We start from the raw sequence: 20,508 nt of genomic DNA on the forward strand, positions 1-20,508 counted from the left end.
CCCCCCCCCCCCCCCCCCGTGGATGTGCCGCATTCCACCATGCATCCTACCACACCGGGAGCATCTTAGAAGTGAAACATTTTGCCTCCCCTACTCTCAAATTCCATTGTCTTGGTCAGTTTTCCAGGATATTTGGCCTTCTACCATTCAAAATGTATAGTCTACACCAGGGGTCTTCAACGTTTTCCAGGCCAAGGACCCCCAAACTGATGGCGAGATGGAGCGGGGACCCCCTAATTATATATATTGTAAAAAATTGTGTTATGTCAAACTGGTCCTATAGTGCCATGTGTAAATGTACCTTGTTATTGTGCATTCAACACTAAGATACTCAAATAATACACAGGTTCATATATTTATGTTTTTATTTTAAACGTGCGAGGCACAGTGAGGAGAAAAACTTTCGCGACCCCCATGCAGTACCTCCGCGGACCCCCTAGGGGTCGTGGACCCCCTGTTGAAGACCCCTGGTCTACACAGTTGAATGGTTACCTCCATTTAGTTCAATTATGAACAACACAGATCAAAGATTAGCGGCTGTGTTTTAGTTGTTAAAATAATGTAGTGATGGGACATACAGTACAATTGAGTGTCTTCCCAGCGACTTTATTTAGAAAATTGACCGTCTACACTAGCCACTGAACGCCCCACGCCATCCAAAAATAGACCTGGCACCGGCAGAACGCAGCGCAGACGTGCCCGCTGAAATCTAAGGGTAACTCATTTCCCTGGTCGCTCAACTCCTCCCTCGTCGGTGTCTCTCGCACTTGCTGGGCGGCTAGGCCAGCTCGCTCCAATCATCTCGCTTTGTATTTAACTGTGCACTGAGCCCTTTATAGCCTTTAGGTTAATAAATGGACACAAAGGATTCCATCACAGAAAAGGGTTGCAATCATTTGACAGTGCTATTATACTGTACATGGCATCTGCTGTCTAGCCTAATACCTTGCTATATATCTTCATTGTTTTGTTATGGTATTAATTTAATAGTAAAAGAACTTTCACTTAAATTACATTTTACTCAGATATCTTGCACTTTGCAGCGTGTTATTCAACTGATCATCAATTACAAATACACATTCTCAGTGTAGCCTCTCTAGAGATAACCAGAAAAGAGACAGACAAGAAAAATGACAGACAAATACAAAACCTATGGACACCACTGCGGGTCCAAAAAGTATATGAGTGCATAAGTACAAAGTAAATAAATTGAATTGCCTCACAAAAGCAGGAGTAGAAAAAAGCATCACCAAGGCAGACAACACCGAGGTTGTTGCTGGCTTTGTATTTAAGTGTATTGCAATCAGACATATGGATGTGATGGCTAGATAAACATGTTTGTGTACGCCAGCTGCGTTACTCCACTTTGCTTTGTGTGTGCGTCTGACTGTGTTGGAGGAAGCAAGCTGTGCCAGTGGTTATAGTTTGCACTTGAGCTTTATTGGATAAAACTAAATCCCTGTTGTCCTTACATGTACTTGAATGTACAAACACTCACATACTCTCATACTAACATGCATTCCCTGGCCTGCAAGAGACACACACACACACAAACACGCAAACACACACACTAAACAACTGGGTTCCTCTGTAATGACAGACACTCCTCGCCCACAGCGGATTGTCGGTCTGACAACTTGCCATTTCTCATCACTCTACGCAGACGAGCGTAACATGCAATCGCTCCAAACCATACAGATGGAGAGACCCACTGACATGGATGTAGATGATGTTTATGATATAAAAAAAGGCACGATTTGAGTGATGGTGATGCTATGACACAGCATATCTATTCTAGCCAGAGACTGTGGGAATGGAGACATAGATCCCTCGAGCCTTGGTGAGGTTGTCAAAGCTGGAGGCGGGAGTTGGATCATAGCACGCTGGTGATGGGAGTCAGCATCGGTAGAAGAGGATACAATGTTTTGAGGGGGCTTCACCACGTCAGCATCAGTCACATTGCAAATTCACAGCACATTTTTTCTGGGTGGCTTACGACTGATAAACAACCCCCCCCCCTTTCACTGCTGGTTAGCCTAGGGTTAGGTGGGTTAAATTCTAAAATAGTCTTAACTCTGCAAGGTGGCTAATCTTGGATCACAGCAGGGTGAGCTAAGCTGAAGTGGACTTAAATCTCGGTTATCCACTTTCAGATGTGCCAGGTTGACACAATAGTTGAGTGCTTTAATGTCTGTCAGCAGTCGACTACTCATGTTTGAGAATACATTGAAGTAGCAAATCTTTTTAGATGTCTCTACAGTGTGTTACATGTGTGCAATGAACAATGAAATCATTCTCTAAACCATTACTTCACATGGATCCATTATAAGTCAATATTGACCAATTAGGGTAAACAAAGATTCCCCTTCTCCAGGCACTGAAAACGGGGACTTCATTGATATAATGAATGTTAGCCTCAGCCATGCATACACTGCAGGGAGAAGTTGCATGAAAGTGGTTAACCTCTTCATACTCATTTTAGTATACTTGTAAACTAGAAAATGAGCTGGACATATTCAGGTATGAAAAATGTTTTGGTCTCATTTCTATAGAAATAAGATTTTTGTATAAACGCATGTCTTTATTAAATGAGCATTCAACTCAGTTACTATTTTTAATGAGTCAAAAAAACAACTCCTTTACTCCTCTTCTTCCTCTTCTTCTTCTTCTTTTTCTTCTGTGTGTGGTTTGATCGACAGTGGCTTGGCAACATAACCAACAACCCACCAACTGCCATCCCATTTTAATTAAAAAATCACTAAATCCCAATGGTGCACAGAAATATGTGACATCACTTTATTCTCAACTAAACCCTGCCCAATTATAATTATAGACAGTTAGAGGAGTACAGAAAGAAAATCCCAAATACAGAAAACTCTCATGTGGTAGAACAGTTTATGTTCATGAAGGACCCGGTCTCTCACAGTAGGAGGCGGATTCAGAAAAACAAAATGAGGGACTTAAGCTGAGACACAACCGGCAAAAATATAGTTTTTTATGCAATTTTGAGATTTTGGATGTCTTCTTTACAGACTAGTGGAACGAAAACATCCAGATGTGTTATCATTACACCAAAAACACTTTTCTTGATGTAAGAAATTGACTGGGGACGTTTCATACTAATATCTATTAGTTACATAATGTTTTACCCTATGCAGCTGACGTGTATGAAATGTTCAAATCATTAACTTCTAAGGCTTTTTTTCTCATACTCTGAGGCAGAAATCTCCACTTCAGTAGCACTTTCACACACCCAACCTTCCAGTTTTATTCCTATCTAGAAATAATATCTAGGTTTTTTAGGAGGGGTTTGTTCACATACATAGCTGCATTTACATTTTAGTCTCTTGTAGATCAACTTTTCTCATTTTATCTCAGTCAGCACACATGTAGCCTATGCATCATTTACTCTTCCCTCTTCTTTTGCATCTTTTGTTGGGGATGTAACCTCCTTAAATGTGCATATGACAATTATTCATCTCAATGGTACATCAGTTCATTTCAATGTATTAATAAACCCCTGAACTGGAATATTTCAGATGGATTTGAGCAAGATTTCTGTTCATGTTCATACCTTTGTGCACATTCAAAACATGTTTGTGTTCTCTGTGATTTGGAGTTGTAGTGATATTGTGAGAAATATATATTCATAATAGGCTAATACAAGAATACAGTCACTATATTTGGCTGCACCATAATCTGCTGTGCATTCGCCTACGTGATTGCTCTGCTGATGGTAGATCTCAGACCTTCTGACCAACTCATAGCCCCGTTTGAGACTAGTCTCTGAATGAGACAAAGTTCAGGGAAGTGGCTGTATGCACCTCTACATCAAAGGTGGAAAACCAAACCAGCAGAGGCGTCCATTATAAACCTGAAGTCGCACAGACCACAGAAGCCGAGCTGCTCATCTCTATTTCTACAGAGAGAGTGGACACGAAAGCGATGCACAGGTCTCTTTCATCTGTCACATTTTCAAAATACATTCTGGGCTACACTCACGACATTCAGGGCTGAAGCCCCGGCAAAATCAGCTGCACAGAAAAGTTCTTTTATGGCTGTTTTTTTGTTTTTTAAATTTTTGGAGTGATAGAAAGAGATGTCAAAAATTCCCTCTGTGAAAAACCAAGGGGGTAAGCCAGCCTCCGCAAAGCGTTCTTCCTACGGAGCCATTTTGTTGCTTACAAGCCATCACCCACCATTGATTGCCATTCATTTTAGCGCCTCTTTGATATCAATTAACTGTACATCTGAAACATTTAAAGACTCCATTTTTCCATTGTTTATTTCTAATGAAACAATGTATGAAATGCTCCATTACCTTCTATCTCATGTTATGGCTACGTAGCAGAGTTTTTTTTTTATAGAAATAGGCTAACGATTGTGTCAAAACCATGCAACTTTCGGTCGCACAACAGACAAATTACTGTACAGTACATTAGAAGCTTGCAGGCAGTTTTGACTTACATAAGCTGTTTAAGTTTAATTGTTAATGTTTACTAGCATTTTAGTTAGCAATAATTAGCCTGTGCCTATGTTATCTTCTAACAAATACATGCGCTCTCAGTCTCTGCTGATTGGGAATGATTGAGATTTCTATTGCACAGCTACCAGGAGACTTGCAACCTTCAGACAGGTTGCTTACGTTACATCTACGTCGTCAAGCTCAGTGGAAGGCAGCGCATTAACGATCAGCCATCACCAGAAAAGTTCTTCTAACAGCCTTCACTCATCTCCTTTGGAGTTCTACGCCGTCGTTTTGTTAATTTCTTTTACTGTCTGTGGTAAAAACCTTGGACTAAATGGAACAAGAGCTTTGAACCCGGCTTAATCCAATGTTCAGATTGCTTTTTGGCAAATATAATAAAATGAACAAGCCTTTCAGAAAGCATGAATTATAAAATAGTATTGTCCTAAATGTAAGAAATCCATTGGGTAAAAGTTGTAAAATGTCATGTTAAAATCAGTTAAAATATTTTCAACTAGTCTCTACCAGAAGGTGAAAATGTGTTTTACTTCTTTTCTTTCTTTGTTTGGCCTGTGTCAAAACAGTTATTGGTTAAAATGAAGAGTTAGCTACTTGGCTAATGTATAAGTTTAAAGGTGTATTTTTATTGGTTTAAACCGATATGTATTTGATGTGCATTGTGATGTATACTGAGTCGAAAGTTTTTTTTTGTACTGCACAATGTCTATTTTTTCAAGGATACCACATGATGTAATGATAACCTGCCCTGCAAACAGATTAAATATTCATTAGAAGCCCAGATAAACTTTGTGTAATATAATCAAACAAGCATTTACATTCATTTCAATGTAATTGGATTAACTATGCAGGTTCGCCATAAAATATTTACTGAACTTTTTGTCTGTTACATCTCGCTTCAATCATAACAAATGATCTTGCACCGATGATTAATGAGGACCAATTTAAGTAAAGTGTTCCCGAGTATTTGTTTGTCTGTAGACCACAGGTTTATGCGTGACTGGGTGAGATGTTTTTCTCATGCAGTGAGTTATTTTAAATGTGGGATGGCAAGCACTGACCCTGGTAACCTCATATACCTTTTGCATCCTGGGTGGCATGCTACCGTTGGACAGATATGCTCAACACAGGGCCCCGGAGTGTGAAAGCGGGGGGGTGATTAGGATGACCTACAAACACTGGAGGTTGTTGCCGGAGCGCACACTGCAAAGGCACGCTCGGGAAACATCCGAGTGCTGATTAGTGTCAATTGCGGAGTAATGAGAACAGCTCTTTGTAAAGAATGTAGTAAATAAAAAACGATGTCTCTAATTAACATGGCTCTGCTGTAAATTAAAAAAAAAACATGCTGATTAGGGAGGATTACATTCTCATATACCTTCACCCTGAACAGAGAGAAAGAAGTAAGAGCTACTTGTGACTGTATAACTCATCAGTGGGATGATTGTAGAACATAAAAGTGCTCTAAATGTGGCATGGGTACTTACTTAAAGCTGATCTTAAAACAGATGACATGCTCTGGTTTTCATGAACCATTGGTACATTTAGCTACAAAAAGTATTGCACTGTGATTGGTATGTATTCCTGTACGTATTTATTCCTGGATGCACCACATTGAATACCACTGTTTAAGAGTCGCGGAGGGTGGAGGTCTGTGTGGATGTGTGGGTCATGAAAACACGGCGATTTTAAGCCCAGAAGCGGAGTTTATGTTAGGGAAAAGTTAACTGGAAAACAAAGGACTTTTACCCAGGAAACAGCTGTTAGTGTCTGGGTATTACTATGTAAGGTGACAGGTGTTCTTATGTTGATTTGGTGGCTTATCCAAACTGTCATCCCCGCACGGCGGTCACCTTCTGTCGGCTAAACGTAATAGCAACGACGACAGAAAGAACTGGAACATCCTGGTTTCCTGTAACCGGCTCACAGTCACATTTTCTTGGCAAAATGTAACTGCAATGCAACTACATTTAACTGTCATGTGACCGATTGTCACGTATTCTCGCGTTGCCAGACCAATAACCACGGCGACGCGAAGGAGGGTCTGGCCAGTCAACACAGCATTCTGGGATGGGAGAAAAACAGGCTCTGGTTTATTGATGTTTCTTTAAACCCATCACAGTCGTCTTGGGTGGCACTAAGCGCCGGACGGAGCCACGGTGCCTCTGCAAAATAGCCTCGGGAAGGAAGTTTGTTTTGTGAACATTCAAAAACTCAGATTGGACGGATAGTTTAGCTAGCTGTCTGGATTTACCCTGCAGAGATCTGAGGACCAGGTAACCATAGTCCTCAGATTGGACAGATAGTCTAGCTAGCTGTCTGGATTTACCCTGCAGAGACCTGAGGACCAGGTAACCATAGTCCTCAGATTGGACAGATAGTCTAGCTAGCTGTCTGGATTTACCCTGCAGAGATCTGAGGACCAGGTAACCATAGTTCTCAGATTGGACAGATAGTCTAGCTAGCTGTCTGGATTTACCCTGCAGAGATCTGAGGACCAGGTAACCATAGTCCTCAGAAGAGGAAGGTGACGGACACCTGTGGAATTTTCTCGCTGCACCTGAAAGAAAAGTGTAACATCATCAATTATGATAATCCACAGCTGTATCAGTCAATGATAAAACAGTAGTTTTCATTTGAACTACTCTTTGCCAAAGGAATTCTCCCTAAGAAAACTCTTAACGTTGTTTTCTGAGGTTATATTCCATGTTTTCATTTATACTGAAAGGTGTGTTTCACTGATGTAAAAAGACACACTACTGTCATTATGGTGAACTGAAGCTTAAGTTCAAAGGAAAAACAAAATGAAGCCTTCAAAAGCAACACCGCCCAGTGGTGGAGATGTTTATACCATAGTACAATTCCTAATAATACAATTTCTGGGCCAGTATAGTATCTCTTCCCATTCTTTATGATATTGTTGCACATCGATCTGTTCACAAAGGACTAACATCTAAACGTTCCTAATCAATGAATGATGAGGGTGTTATTCACTCTGAACTGTTCTTGAGGTTCAATGATAGTTTCTTGATTTGAACAGTCTTGCCTTCTGATTGAAGTGGCATGATTGAGAGAAGTTTAATTAAGATACGAAATCTGCTTAAGTAATTCTGAAAATGATTACAGCGTAGGTGAGATAGTTTGTCTCAACAAGTCACACAGTAAACAGATTTCTCCCGCTTTCATTTAGTAAAAAAACATGTAGAAAAAAAGGGTAGAAAGTGCATGGAAAATGAAAAGAGAATGAGAGTAGGTAGTGTGTTCCAAGTCAATTTCTCCTTCCTCAGATTGACTTCAAAGCAACACGGCTAATCCTCTCACGCCTGCTCGTTAATAATCCGGTTAATAATCCGTTTAGCCGCTTTCATGCTGTGCTGTTTGTTGGCATTATGGTGCTGCGGAAGAGTACAGAGTGCCGTTTCTCTCCAACTGGCACCCCCACCTGCCCCTCTTTTAACGGCTAGAGGTATCTGTTTGTGGTGTACTTCACTCCAGCCAACGCACACTGTCAAACATTTATCTTATTAAAGCCTCACCACCCCATAATTATTGCTTTTTCTATAACTTGAAAAGGAATTAAGACTGTATTCTTTGTATTCTCTTTCCCCAATTATGTGTTTGTGTGTGTTTGTGTGTGTGTGTGTGTGTGTTTTTTACCGTCCCCCAATATGTTACTGGAAACAGAGACGGCCCAGGGAAAGTCAGCGTGATGGCAGCTTTAACATGCACGCACACATAACCTCACGTCATTGGCTCTCTTTCTTATCTTTCTTCTCACTCTCCCTCCCTGTTTTGTCTTTCACATTTCTTTCTTCCCTCTGCTCTCTCATTTCATTTATTTTCTCACAGACGGAACTAAGCCAGCCTTAAGGTTTTGGACTGGAGTTCATATTTCCATAGAGCATGCTGGCTTGAAACTGCCATTCCCGGTGAGCCGAACAAGCGGGTTGCCAGATCCCTCATGGTTTTATCTCTCATTATCTCGGAGACTTGCAGCCCCCTCGACTTGCATTCTGCAACTGCTGGAACAGAGGGCAGATGAAAGATGAAACAATTAATTCCCATTTTGTATAAATAGCATACAGAACTTGACAGGAGAACCAAAGAAAGAAAGAATGTGGAAAAAGTATCCAGCTCGTATAATATGAAATATCCTATTCCTGTTCAAAAAGTCTACAACTGCACCATGTGAACCACATAGATGGGTGGATGGGTTATTACCTCTGTGATGGTGGTTATCAGAGGTCCATGCAATATTGTGATTTCCCCAGCTCTTGTAATTCAGGATAAAAAATATGAAATTGTCATTCAATACACTAGACCTGCAATGGTGAGTCAATTGTTCAATAAACCAAATGTTTTGCATTGTTTAAGTCATGTTTCAGGAAAAAATGTCAAATTTGTGAAAGCTCCATCTTCACAGATGTGGGGAAACAAATAGAAACTGAAGATATTTGACTTTTTTGTAAGGAAAACTAAGTATTTTATCACATCTCCTCATGGGAAAATAGCCTACACCAAGCATTGTTCACTATTGTCATGTCATTTCATAGATATGCAAACAAAATCAACAGCAGCCAAATTGTTTGTGAAAAAAATAAAAGCCTTAAAGGCTTTATTATGTTTTAATGTTTTAGAAAAGTGTTGTTTGAAGACACAATCTTCATGAGCTTTTTGTTTTAACAGCTATCAGATTATTGGCTAAATTATGAAATAGTCTAATCCAGTACAGTAGGTAGTAGATACTTATTTAACTAAGCATAAGAAAACAAAAAGCCAAAATATGAGCTCCTTGTATTGCCGAAAAGTTGCATTCCTTCTCCTCAGCTAGATGTGAAACTGTAAATCACATTTCTGTTCCATATTAAAAGAAAGTACAGCATGTCCAAGTTCAATTTCAATTCAATCTTATTTATATAGCACCAAATCACAGTTATTGTATTGCGCTTTTCATAAAAGAGCATGTCTAGACCGCACTCTGTGATGTTATTTACAGAACCCCCCCAACTCCCACCAAGAGCGAGCACGGGGCGACTGACGATAGGAAAAACTTTCTTAAAAGAGGCAGAAACCTCGAGCAGAACCATGTCTCAGAGTGGGGGGGCTCTGCTTCGACTGGTTGGAGGTGAGAGAAAGAGACAGACAGAGACAGATAAAGATAGAGAGAGTTGGGTACGTTAGAACCCAACTCTAGTTAGCTAGCTAGTTGTTGATTTAACCTGGTGGGGACGCATGGTTACTGAAATCGAACACACCCCGAGAAGGAGTCGCGTGTCCAGACCAGCATGTGCGTGCAGTTAACGGTAGTGAAGTGAAACTGTCTGAAAAAGAGAGTACTGTAAAAAATGTCGCAGTCTTTTAAGCAAAGGAAAGTAACAAAAAAAAAAGGAGAAAAAAAACGGAAAAGGGGGAGAAACATTTGGACCAAGAAGTTCTGAACTTACATCATCAGCGAGGGAGGGTAAATGTAATGTCGAGCAGCTAGCTTTAACAAGTTAGCTTTAAGCTAGCTAACGTTTTCTGGCAAGGAGGGCCCGCCGGCTAAAGGTACCGTCCATTACCATTATCATGCTGTTGACTGGGGCTGTTAAATAGTCAAATGTTACCTAGCTACTGGGTTTTGTTGCTTGCAAGCTAGCAGAGTGTTGTGCATATTTCGTTGTACGCATATTAGCTTTACATACGTGTCATTCTAACGTGACATACAGAGAATGGCCAGAAATATTGTTTTAATTAATAAGTTATTGCATAATAACGTTACTGAAATGTAGTCAAATCTGCTGAAAACAACTTAGCAACAGTAACGTACAGGGTGCATTCATACACAAGACACAGCATAGTCAGGCTCTGTCTAACTTGGCTATTATGGCAAGAGTTTATTTTTTATATTTATTATAATTTTATAAATCCATAATGCTAAACTACTGTAACTGAAGTTGTTTGGAAGCTTATATGAACTAAAAAAACAAAACATTTAAGATCCACGGTTTTGCCGGCATAAGAAACATGGCAATAGTTTAATAAATTTCTTTTCACAGAATTAAAAAAAAAGAAATACAATAAAGAAACATAAAAATATAGGTGATGTGAGGGTGTGGTAGAAACCTCTAATGAATATAATATAAACAACAAACAGACATAAAAACACACGCATACACAGAGACATACAAAAAAGAGATTAGAGATTTCAGCTCTATTTAAAAGCTTTTTCATATATAGTCGGTGGGAATCTCTTGTAGTGGAGTTGTACTGTCATCACAGGTGCGTGGTAATAAAGTCCAATTTCATTTTTTCTAACTATCAGCATCACATTTCTTTGATTATGGTTTAATTTTGTTTTACTGTATTGTTTAGCCAAAGTCATTGTGTTCAAATGGCTCATTGGCAGACACTGGCCATACGTGTTGTTTGCAGAAATGTGTTGGCCTGGGTACATTTTTACAGTTAAAAATGTTCAGGACCTGTATAAACAAGATACCTAAGGTTTTGTTAGGCAAGGAAGAAAACTCTAGTTTGGGGTTAGAAAACCAACAGCTTTGGTTTGGGGCTAGAGTTAAGACTTTCCCTGTTAGTTGACGTTCACTCTTAAGAAAATGACCGGGATAATGTGAGGCGTGAGCTCCCTGTTTGAGACTAATGGCGACTGCATCAGCCAGCCTCCCTCTGAGCACTCGGCACTGTGTGAATTACTGTTGTTTTTTAATTGTTAACCAAAAGAATTCTGCATTAACTTTCCCATTTTTAAAGGAGACAGACAGTTGTGATCCCTACTGAATCCCAGCACACCTTAATAGGATTTAGGAAAGCCAGAGATCATAGAGATTTCCTCAGCTGAACTGTAAATTGAATTCACATGCACACACACACACGCATGTTGACCTGAATTAGACTGTTCTTAGTTAATTAAAGGATTCAGTAATTTGTAGGTTGTTAAATAGGGGACGCATTGTCTTCCTCTTGTGCTGTAAGGTCTGCGTCACCTGGGGTTTCAAGACTAATGGCTTCTAATTGGAATTAACAGAGTGGAGGTTGTTAACAATAACTGGTATCACAGTTGTCTTAGATCCACACGGTAAGCAGAGTAATCTCATGAAGGGATTTATCAATTATTGGCTTTGGAAGGCTAACACTAGCTCTCTGTGTGCATTCAGCGGAAAATGTTTTGATACAGCCGTGTTGAATCTCTGACCGACCTCATTTGAATCATGTCAGTATGTTTGATAACTTGGCTAAATGTGCATATGAAGATGAGCTTTTACTGAGAAATGAATCAGTATACGCGTGGGCATATACTTCAGTGCATGTTATGAGTTTGAGCATAAACTCAAATTATTAATTCTTCACTTCAATTTCAACTATTCATTATCTTCAGTCATCTGAAACACACCCGTGTCGTACAATTTGACCAGAACATGTTTCAGACGCAGCCATCTGTTGTCACGTGAAAAGAAAGATTGTTATTAAAAAAACGTAAACATAAAAAAAGCACCAACAACGCTGAAAAATTGACAAAAAGTTCGTAAAAACTGATAACATTGTTGAAAAAAAGTGACCAAAACGTTTTTTTTCATGGTTGATGGGAAGACAACACAAGGCTTAACCTACATTTGATTGCTTTTGATTTTTGGTTTGCTTGATTTGAATGTTTTATGGCCGTATGTGAGATGTGAGAATGACCCAATATATTTTTACTTCATTTGGAGCTGTGTTCCTGTCTTTTCAACATGAGTCTAATAGTCACCTTACTTTTATTCCTATTTGGTCCGCCAGTAAACTGCTAAATGCTTCAATTTTTTTCACATGCTAACAGGGGTCGTCAACCTTTTGTACTATGAAGTTTTCCTATAAATGGCTGGGAAAGAGATCATTTGGCATACATATTGGAACATTTCCAACAACTCTCTTGCAAACTTTTGCTAGTTTGTCAATGGTTGAGTTGTCACGTGTCAATCATAGACTGTTAATGTTAAAGGACAGAGCATCCGAAGTTCAGCAAAGTGCTACAAATGAGGAAGTGCCTTAAACCTGCTCTCTATCTTAATTCCAACAACGTGAGCGGTTGCGCAAGAAGGTTGGTTTCTGTAGAAGTCTGTGATAAAGTGGCCCACTTCTCACTTGATTTATTACCTCAGTAAATTGTTTCAAAATGAGTTTAGTCTCAATCGCTAGTTTTGAGTTTTCTGCAACACAGAATAATGTTACATTTTTTAATTATGGTCTCCTTGATTTTAAAATCACAATCAGGATGACTGCGCCCGTAACGGCAAACTCGACTTCTATAGACGATAGCAGATCTGCTAGTCACACATGCTTTGTCCATTAATATCAACAGTCTATGGTGTCAATGGTGGCACGCCTGCCTTAGATTGCTGAACCCTGCGCCAGTAATTAACTTTGTCTGTAGCTGTGGGATTATCAGGGCTAAGTGCTAAACCGCTCCATATAGCAGAGGCTAACCACAGAGTCGGGTGATACCTTTCTTTTATTAAATAACTAGTGTGATCCATTGCTTATTCTTTATTGATTGGTGTAGTTCATTTATTGTTACTGATGTAACTGTAACAATTAATGGTGGTATTGATTTCTTTTGATATTGCCCAGCCTTGCCACCGCTTTGAATCATTTCTGTGAATGTGTAGCCTAAGTGTATGCCAATTTGTGTGTGTATTTGTTTGAGTACAATATTGGCAGTGTGAGGATTTTCAATTATGAGTAGCTGGGCTGGAAGAATAAGCAGTGAAATTATTGGCTAACCATTTGTATCATTTGCAATTAGTGTAAGAACTAAAGCTTGATTTCCTCTCTTTCTTTCTCTCTCGTTTGTTCTCTCTCTCTCTCTCTTCATCCCTTGGTTTAATTGGCTTTTCCTTGTAAAAATATGAAAAGTTACTAAGACACCGGCAGCTTTCCATTTAAACAGATTAAGGATGGAACAGTTACCAGTGAGGGCCAAATAGCCCTTTGTAATCCTCACAGAGGACATTTAATTAACTGGCCTTCTTTGCTGTTCCTTCATCACTCCATGAGGCTTTCTTTCCCCTGACTTTTTCTCTCTCTCTCTCTCTCTCTCTCTCTCTCTCTCTCTCTCTACAAATATATAGTTATATATTGTTTTCTTTTTCTTTCCTGTCTCTTTTTTTTATATCATTTCTCTCCCTTTTTCAAATATGTGTGTATAGACCAAAGACCACACAGACACACAGACACACACACACACACACACACACACACACACACACACACACACACACACACACACACACACACACACATTGTTGTGTTGTCAGGTATATTGAGACTCTTCTTCAGAGACTAAAAGACTGGAATACTTTGTGCTGCATGTTAACGCTAAATGAGAGTGAACTGAGGAGTTCCACATTATGCCTTCAGTACTGTCAGCACAATAGCGAGAGAAAGTGAGAGAGTGAGAGAGGGAGAGAGAGCTAGAGAAATGAGGTAGCCAAGAGTTTGAAAGTTGCTGATTGGGGTCACCGGAGGAGAGCTGAGGAGTAAGAGGAGGAGGAGGATGTGTTTAATTCATCAGCTGTTAACTGAGTCCTTTCCTATTTGTCAAAATCAAACTCTGTCACAGTGTAGGTTAGACAATCAATGCACACTCACTTCTGTGTCGACACACTACAGTAGGTAATGTCTAGGGCTGCGAGCGCTATTGGAAAAAACTGACTGTTTATTTTCTGCAAAATCCATGCAAAAAAATAATAGGGACATGTCCTGTCTTAAATGGGAAGGGTCAGCTCGCATCATTGAATATGAGAACCGTGCAAGATTTCCTTTTGTATCAAGCAGCCAAAAGGTTTTAGTATTTACATCTCACGTCCTCCAGTGTGACTATTGCACTTGCTCACATCTTCATTTGATCCTTGTAATGTTGACTCTTACTGTGTATCATAAGTCTACTTCAAAAAGCCAAAACTTCCATGTCTTTACTGCCAAAAATGGACTTGCATCCAACTCCAGGCTATGGTATAACCCCTATTCCGGGTCAAGAACTCCCCAACTAACTACATACCTGTGGACATTCTCTGACACAGGTCCTTGCAAACATACTGTTTTGGGTTCAAACATCCCAAGTAAAAGCTTAGGGTAGCTCTGATGTTAGCGTTGGGGTCCTTTTTTATTATCCTAAGTTGTTGAAAAGATCCCTCAACAATATAATAAGTGGGTGGGAGGGGTGTACAGGGTCTAGAACCGGAATTATCTCTATCACTCTGGAATATTGTCTCCTATAGTTCTTACTCAATGGGCAAAATTGCATGCACTTAAACATCCCACCCTTAACCTTCCATATTTCTGATATCGTGAATGCAAGCAGAGAGCCACTGCAGTCTACTTGATCTGACGGACAGCAATCTGTCCACCCAGCTGCGTCTTGCCCAATCATGTGGATTGTCTGTTGGACAGCAACTGAGCTGTTAAGCAGAACGGAACAGGGTTTTCTAGCTTGCGCTTTCAGTTCTTACACCCATTGTGTCTTGTAACTTGCAATTCATCATTGAGGCTCATTACGTTAAACCAGGAGACTTTGTTCAAGTGTTAATATTTCTGATCAGTTTGATTTTGTTATTTGTTGATGCTATAAAAATGAGTTGAAGCATCATGATTGACAACTGTGATTGACTCGGGATTGGTCATATTGAAGCAACGGTCAGGTTTGTGCTTTTATGGCCAAAAGGAATAATGCTGCCCCGGTATGATTTTTTTTCTTCTTTTTTTTTTCATTATGCCGGCATGCCTGAACCAAAAGAGGTGTGTGTGTGTGTGTGTGTGTGTGTGTGTGTGTGTGTGTGTGTGTGTGTGTGTGTGTGTGTGTGTGTGTGTGTGTGTGTGTGTGTGTGTGTGTGTGTGTGTGTGTGTGGTTCCACCAAGCTGGCTGTCCCTATTGCACTAAATTCCAGGACTTCAGTCGACCAAGATTTTCATTGGTTGCTTACAGCCCTAGTGTGAAGGGGTTCCTAAGCACAAACGGTCTGTGTTTTCCATCCCGGGTCCAGTGTCCACTGCGTTTTTAATACAGCACATCTTTAACTAACCTTGCATCATTTTTATAATTTTATTATTATTATCTAAATCTATCCTTCCCCCTGCTTGTGGATGTTAGGATACTTACATTATAAATACATGGACAGAGACCACTGGTTATGCTCAAAGTTCATTTTTACTTGCGAACAATGAGTCAGTGTAGGTACTACAGAATAGTGCAGAAAATGATAATTGAAACGCTCTCTTACAACAGCTTTTGTAATACAACGTGAAATGTGATACAAAATCTATAGTCATAATGAGTCAATGTTGATGTTCTGTCTGGTCAGGCTGGAATCTCCTCCGCCCTCAGAAGCATCCTGCTTCTTTTACAAGGACAGTCAATGGCTCCATGGTATCTTGTTTAGAGTATTCATTATAATATTATTCTTATGCAAACAGTTTTAATAATTAACAAGGCAGTAAAGATATGAATCATAATTCTCATAAAAGTGGGGAATATAAACTCTCTATTACTGGTTGTGTCACAATTGTAAATTCACAATTTGCTTCTAATTCCAGTTTAAATCTTTCTTTTCAGTACTGATCTCTATACCGATGTTAGACAAGTCAAAACAGATCAACAGATCATTGGTTTTATGCCCTGAAAACTGTCAATCACATTTTCAAATTATTTTTTAAAAAGAGACTACATGGTATCAAGTGTGATATACCTGGCATATTATTTTTCGAATGCACTAAGGCCATTTGGTCAAATTGAAATATATTTACTCATTCATCTGACACTCCTGCAGCATATATATATATATATATATATATATATATATATATATATATATATATATATATATATATATATATATATATATATATATATATATATATATATATGTGTGTGTTGCCTGATATAGGAAATCAGGCAACATAAAGTTTTGGAAAAATGGCTTTAGACCCCAGACAGAGTTTTTCTATGGCATTGTTTAAGAGGGACATGAGAATGTATAAAATGTGTAGATAACAACTATCTCTTTGGACTAAGAGGATTACAATCTGTAGATGAAAACTATCTCTTTAAACTAAGAGGATTACAAATATAAAACTGGGGCATTAACAATATTGCCCATTCTCAGCCAATCTCTATGTATGGTGAAGGGTATGTGATGATATGGGTTTAGTTTAATTCCAAAGGCCAAGGGAGCTTTATCAGGATGCATAGTATCCTAAATCAATTAAATAACATATAAACAAATAACAAATAAAAATGTGCCTGCCTCTATGGGAATTTAACATAGGGTGGGTGTATACTTATGCCCCCTGTATATTTTAAGGAAGAACATTTAATTATTTATGAAACATTCTTCATTCACAAAGAAAATTTGTGTCCTTTAAAAGATTGAATTTTCCAAGTTTTTTTTAAAATTAAGTCTTTGACATTAATTTCAAAAATATGTTTTTCTTTATTATTTCTTATTCTTTCTTCTAGAGGAAGTGGGAGCAGAGGCAGGCGCCCACTGACGGTCTGACATGTTACATCTTTATCCTGATTAAATAGATAAATATGAGTAGAGTCTACTCATCACCTTCTTGGTCTTCCAGTTCAGCCCTTTGTCGATGTTAATTCCCAGGTATCTGTAGTCCTCAACCATATCCACATCTCCACCCAGAATTCAAAGGGCCTGCAAAGCTGTTCCATTTCTTCTGAAGTCACTTACCACACCTCTGTGGTCTTATCCACTTTTAGCAGTAGTTAATTCTTACCAGTCCACTCCACAAAGTAGTCCACCAGTGATCTCTACTCTCCCTCCTGTCCATCCTTTATACATTCAGCTACTGCAGAGTCATCAGATAACTTGACTCTGAGTTGGACTGGAAGTCTGTGGTGTATAAGGTGAACAGATAAGGAGACAGGACAGTCCCCTCTGGGGCCCCCACACCACTCACCACCACATCAGACAGAACATGGTCCACATGGTCAGCCTGTGGTCTGTCTGTCAGCTGGCCAGTGATCCGGGATACCGTGGACGCACTGACACCCAACAGCTGTAGCTTCTCACCTAGTAGCAGTAGGTGGATGGTGTGGAATGCACTGGAGAAATCAAAAAATGTGTGAACACAGCAGGGCTTGACATTAAGGCTTGTCCGCTTGTCCGGGAAAAGTGGATTTTTTTTGTAGTGCAAGGGAAAGATACATTTTTCTTGCCCCACTGGACAAGTGAAAACTCAAACACAATAAAATGCCATGTTACTTCACATTATGTGCCACTCATTATGTCTATGATACTGATTAGAAACAAATATATTTTTTTCCCACAATCTGGGGCAGCGGATATCTAACGTTAGACCCAGCGGGTTAGCGGGCCGCCTACGTTAGACCCAGCAGCAGCGGGTCAACGGACGGCTAACTTTAGACCCAGCAGCAGTAGATTAGCAGACGGCTAATGTTAGACTCATTAGCAACAGGTTGGTGGGCCGCTAACGTTAGACACAGCAGCAGCAGGTCAGCGGACTGCTAACGTTAGACCCAGCTGCAGTGGATCATCAGAGGGCTAACGTTAGACCCAGCGGCAGTGGGTCAGCGGACAACTAACGCTAGACCCAGCAGCAGCAGGTCAGTGGACCACCAACTTTAGACCAAGCCCGCTGTTCAGCTCATTCTCTGTCAGCTATGCAGCATAAAAGCACTGCGGAACCAGCAAGCCAGCCAGCTAGTGTTAGTTGGCTAACGTTAGCTTGCTAACTCCCTCTTAACGTCACCCCTTCGCCACATCGTTGACAGAAAACAAGCCCAATACAGATGTCGCTCGTGGCAATAGCAGTGTGCTTTGTGTGGATGAAGCATGAAGTTATGTGACTCATTTAGCAACTGGCTTTTGGCATCGTAACGTTACTCCTCTACTGCTCGTTTGTCTGTCAGTTATTAAAACCTCAGCTCCGCGACTTGCCGGATTAAATATCAGTTAATCAACTGTAAAGTAGCTACACCTTTTAAAGGATCCCTTGGTAAATCAGCCTCTGCCGGGAAGAAAGTGTAATTGTAGAAAAAGAAAAAAAGAAAAACTTATTCTAGATATAGTATAAGTTCAAGTTACCACTACCTCTGGTGAGACACTGCACACCAGCGTGCAAAGTATTTTACTAAGTAAAGTACTTTATATCATGGAGTCTGGACATCCTGTTTTCTTGTTGAAGGGGAAATCTATTCTTGGGACACATTTGTTTCAACTGAATTGTATTAATGTTGATAGTGTTTGGATGCTTTCAACAGTTTGTTTGAATTCTGCATTAGCAAAACACGCACAAAAAATTATAAAATTATAATTCTTTACCCGGACAAGTGACATTTTTGCATGGACAAGGGACGTATGTGTGCTTGTCCTAAGGAGAAGTTCCTCAAAAAGTTAATGTCAAGCCCTGACACAGTGCTGCCACCACCATCCAGGTGCCAATGAGCCAGGAAATAGAGATGAGGTTGATCACATGGGATGTGATAGCAACTGGGCAGTAGTCCTTTAGGCCAGATGGAGACTTCTTGGAGACCACAACAAGGCATGATGTCTTCAATAGCAGCGGCACCCTCTGCAAGCTCAGGTTAAAGAGAAGCTGAAGATTAGCAGACAGCTGTCCGGTCTTCAGGACCGTGGGGCTGATGCCGTCAGGGTCTGCAGCCTTGCACTCAAACATAGGCGTTTATGTTCAGTGCATTGTTCATTGTGGTACTCTCCGACACACCAGAGAGCTTACAGACAACTGCCATGCTTCGCTTGTTTGCGAGCCATAATGTCTGTCACCCGCTGTGAGTTGAGTGCAGATGTACTGTAAGTCACACATGCTTCACTTTGATCAAACAATCATTGATAGCTAAAACAACTGTCTGTCTATCTGTTATTGTTTGTAATGACAAAAGTTTATTATTTTATGGATATCACAAATTTCATTTTGACACCTCAGGTCGTAGACCGTTTACGTCTGAGCATGCACGACTCACATCTGCACTCGCCTTACAACGGGTAGTGACAAGGTCTTTCTTTATTTAATGCACATTTTGATGGCAACATTTTTATCCTGTTCTCCTAGCTTCTGTGTCAAACTGGTTGGTCTTGGTGTCTTTGTCTCTGAGTCATTTTAAGAAAACCAGAGCTCAGGGCATGGGCCCCTAAGAGAGTTGTAATTCAATAAACTGTCTTAGGTGATCAAAACGGGCACTTCCGCTGTTGTTTCCCCTGTGAGTACATCCTGGCCAGTTGTAAATTGAGGGTTTGACACTCCATTAGTGCCCAACAAGTCATGTGAAAGGTCTCTGAAAGAAGTTTCAGCCTGCTGTTTAGTACTTTCTTAGATCAAGTAATTCTCCAGCATCATCAGCTAGAATGCACTTGTGCTTGACGCCTGGGGTGATAATAAGAGTTCAAATTTGAAGTGTTAGAGGCTATTTTGTAGACTTGTCAGAATAGGAAATGTGAGTAAGCGTCTTGTTTTAAATAGATGTTTTATTGGTATGAAGGTTTGCAAAAACGTAATGTTTCATACATGAAGAACACAAGTCTGTGCAATGGTTTAACCAGCCTGACATTAGAACAGGCAGAAAGAGACAAAGTGAGACATCACCAGTCTTTAAAATGGAAACCTAGCATCAGAATGTGTGCAAATTACAATTGGAACATGTTTTAATTGTTATTGCCAACAAGCTGGGATTAACAGGTGTGTTGCTTTAGCAAAGCTACTAAACATCACATTAGAAATACATGTAGAAGGTTAGTCCAGCATTAGCACTGTTGGAATTGGCTCAGGGAATATCAGCTGATACTAAAGATGCAAAAACATAACTCCTTGGCGGATGTAATTATACATTTGGTGTCTGTTTTATACAGTTTGTATCACTGTTAAAATAAACATTGTTGATTTTAAACTTTTGAACGGTAGTAAGAGACATCGGCAAAAGATAGTGCTGGACTAGTTTAAATGCAGAAATTTTATATATATATATATATATATATATATATATATATATATATATATATATA

The 20,508-nt window shown here is 39.7% G+C and overlaps 1 protein-coding gene across 2 annotated transcripts in view; it reads left to right on the forward strand.

Moving 5' to 3' along the window:
* The window catches only part of si:ch211-186j3.6 (neural-cadherin), a 302,735-nt gene that overhangs the window by 56,930 nt on the left and 225,297 nt on the right, over positions 1 to 20,508 (forward strand). The window contains exon 1 of one of the 2 annotated variants that reach the window (XM_034874848.1): positions 9,766 to 10,033. The exons of the other annotated variant lie outside the window; for it this stretch is intronic. The gene's annotated coding sequence lies outside the window, so the exon portion shown is untranslated. Of the gene's footprint in view, positions 1 to 9,765; positions 10,034 to 20,508 lie in introns of those variants that run through there. 2 annotated transcript variants of the gene reach the window in all.

This window comes from Etheostoma cragini, chromosome 1 (assembly GCF_013103735.1).
Source record: "Etheostoma cragini isolate CJK2018 chromosome 1, CSU_Ecrag_1.0, whole genome shotgun sequence".
Lineage (NCBI taxonomy): Eukaryota > Metazoa > Chordata > Actinopteri > Perciformes > Percidae > Etheostoma > Etheostoma cragini.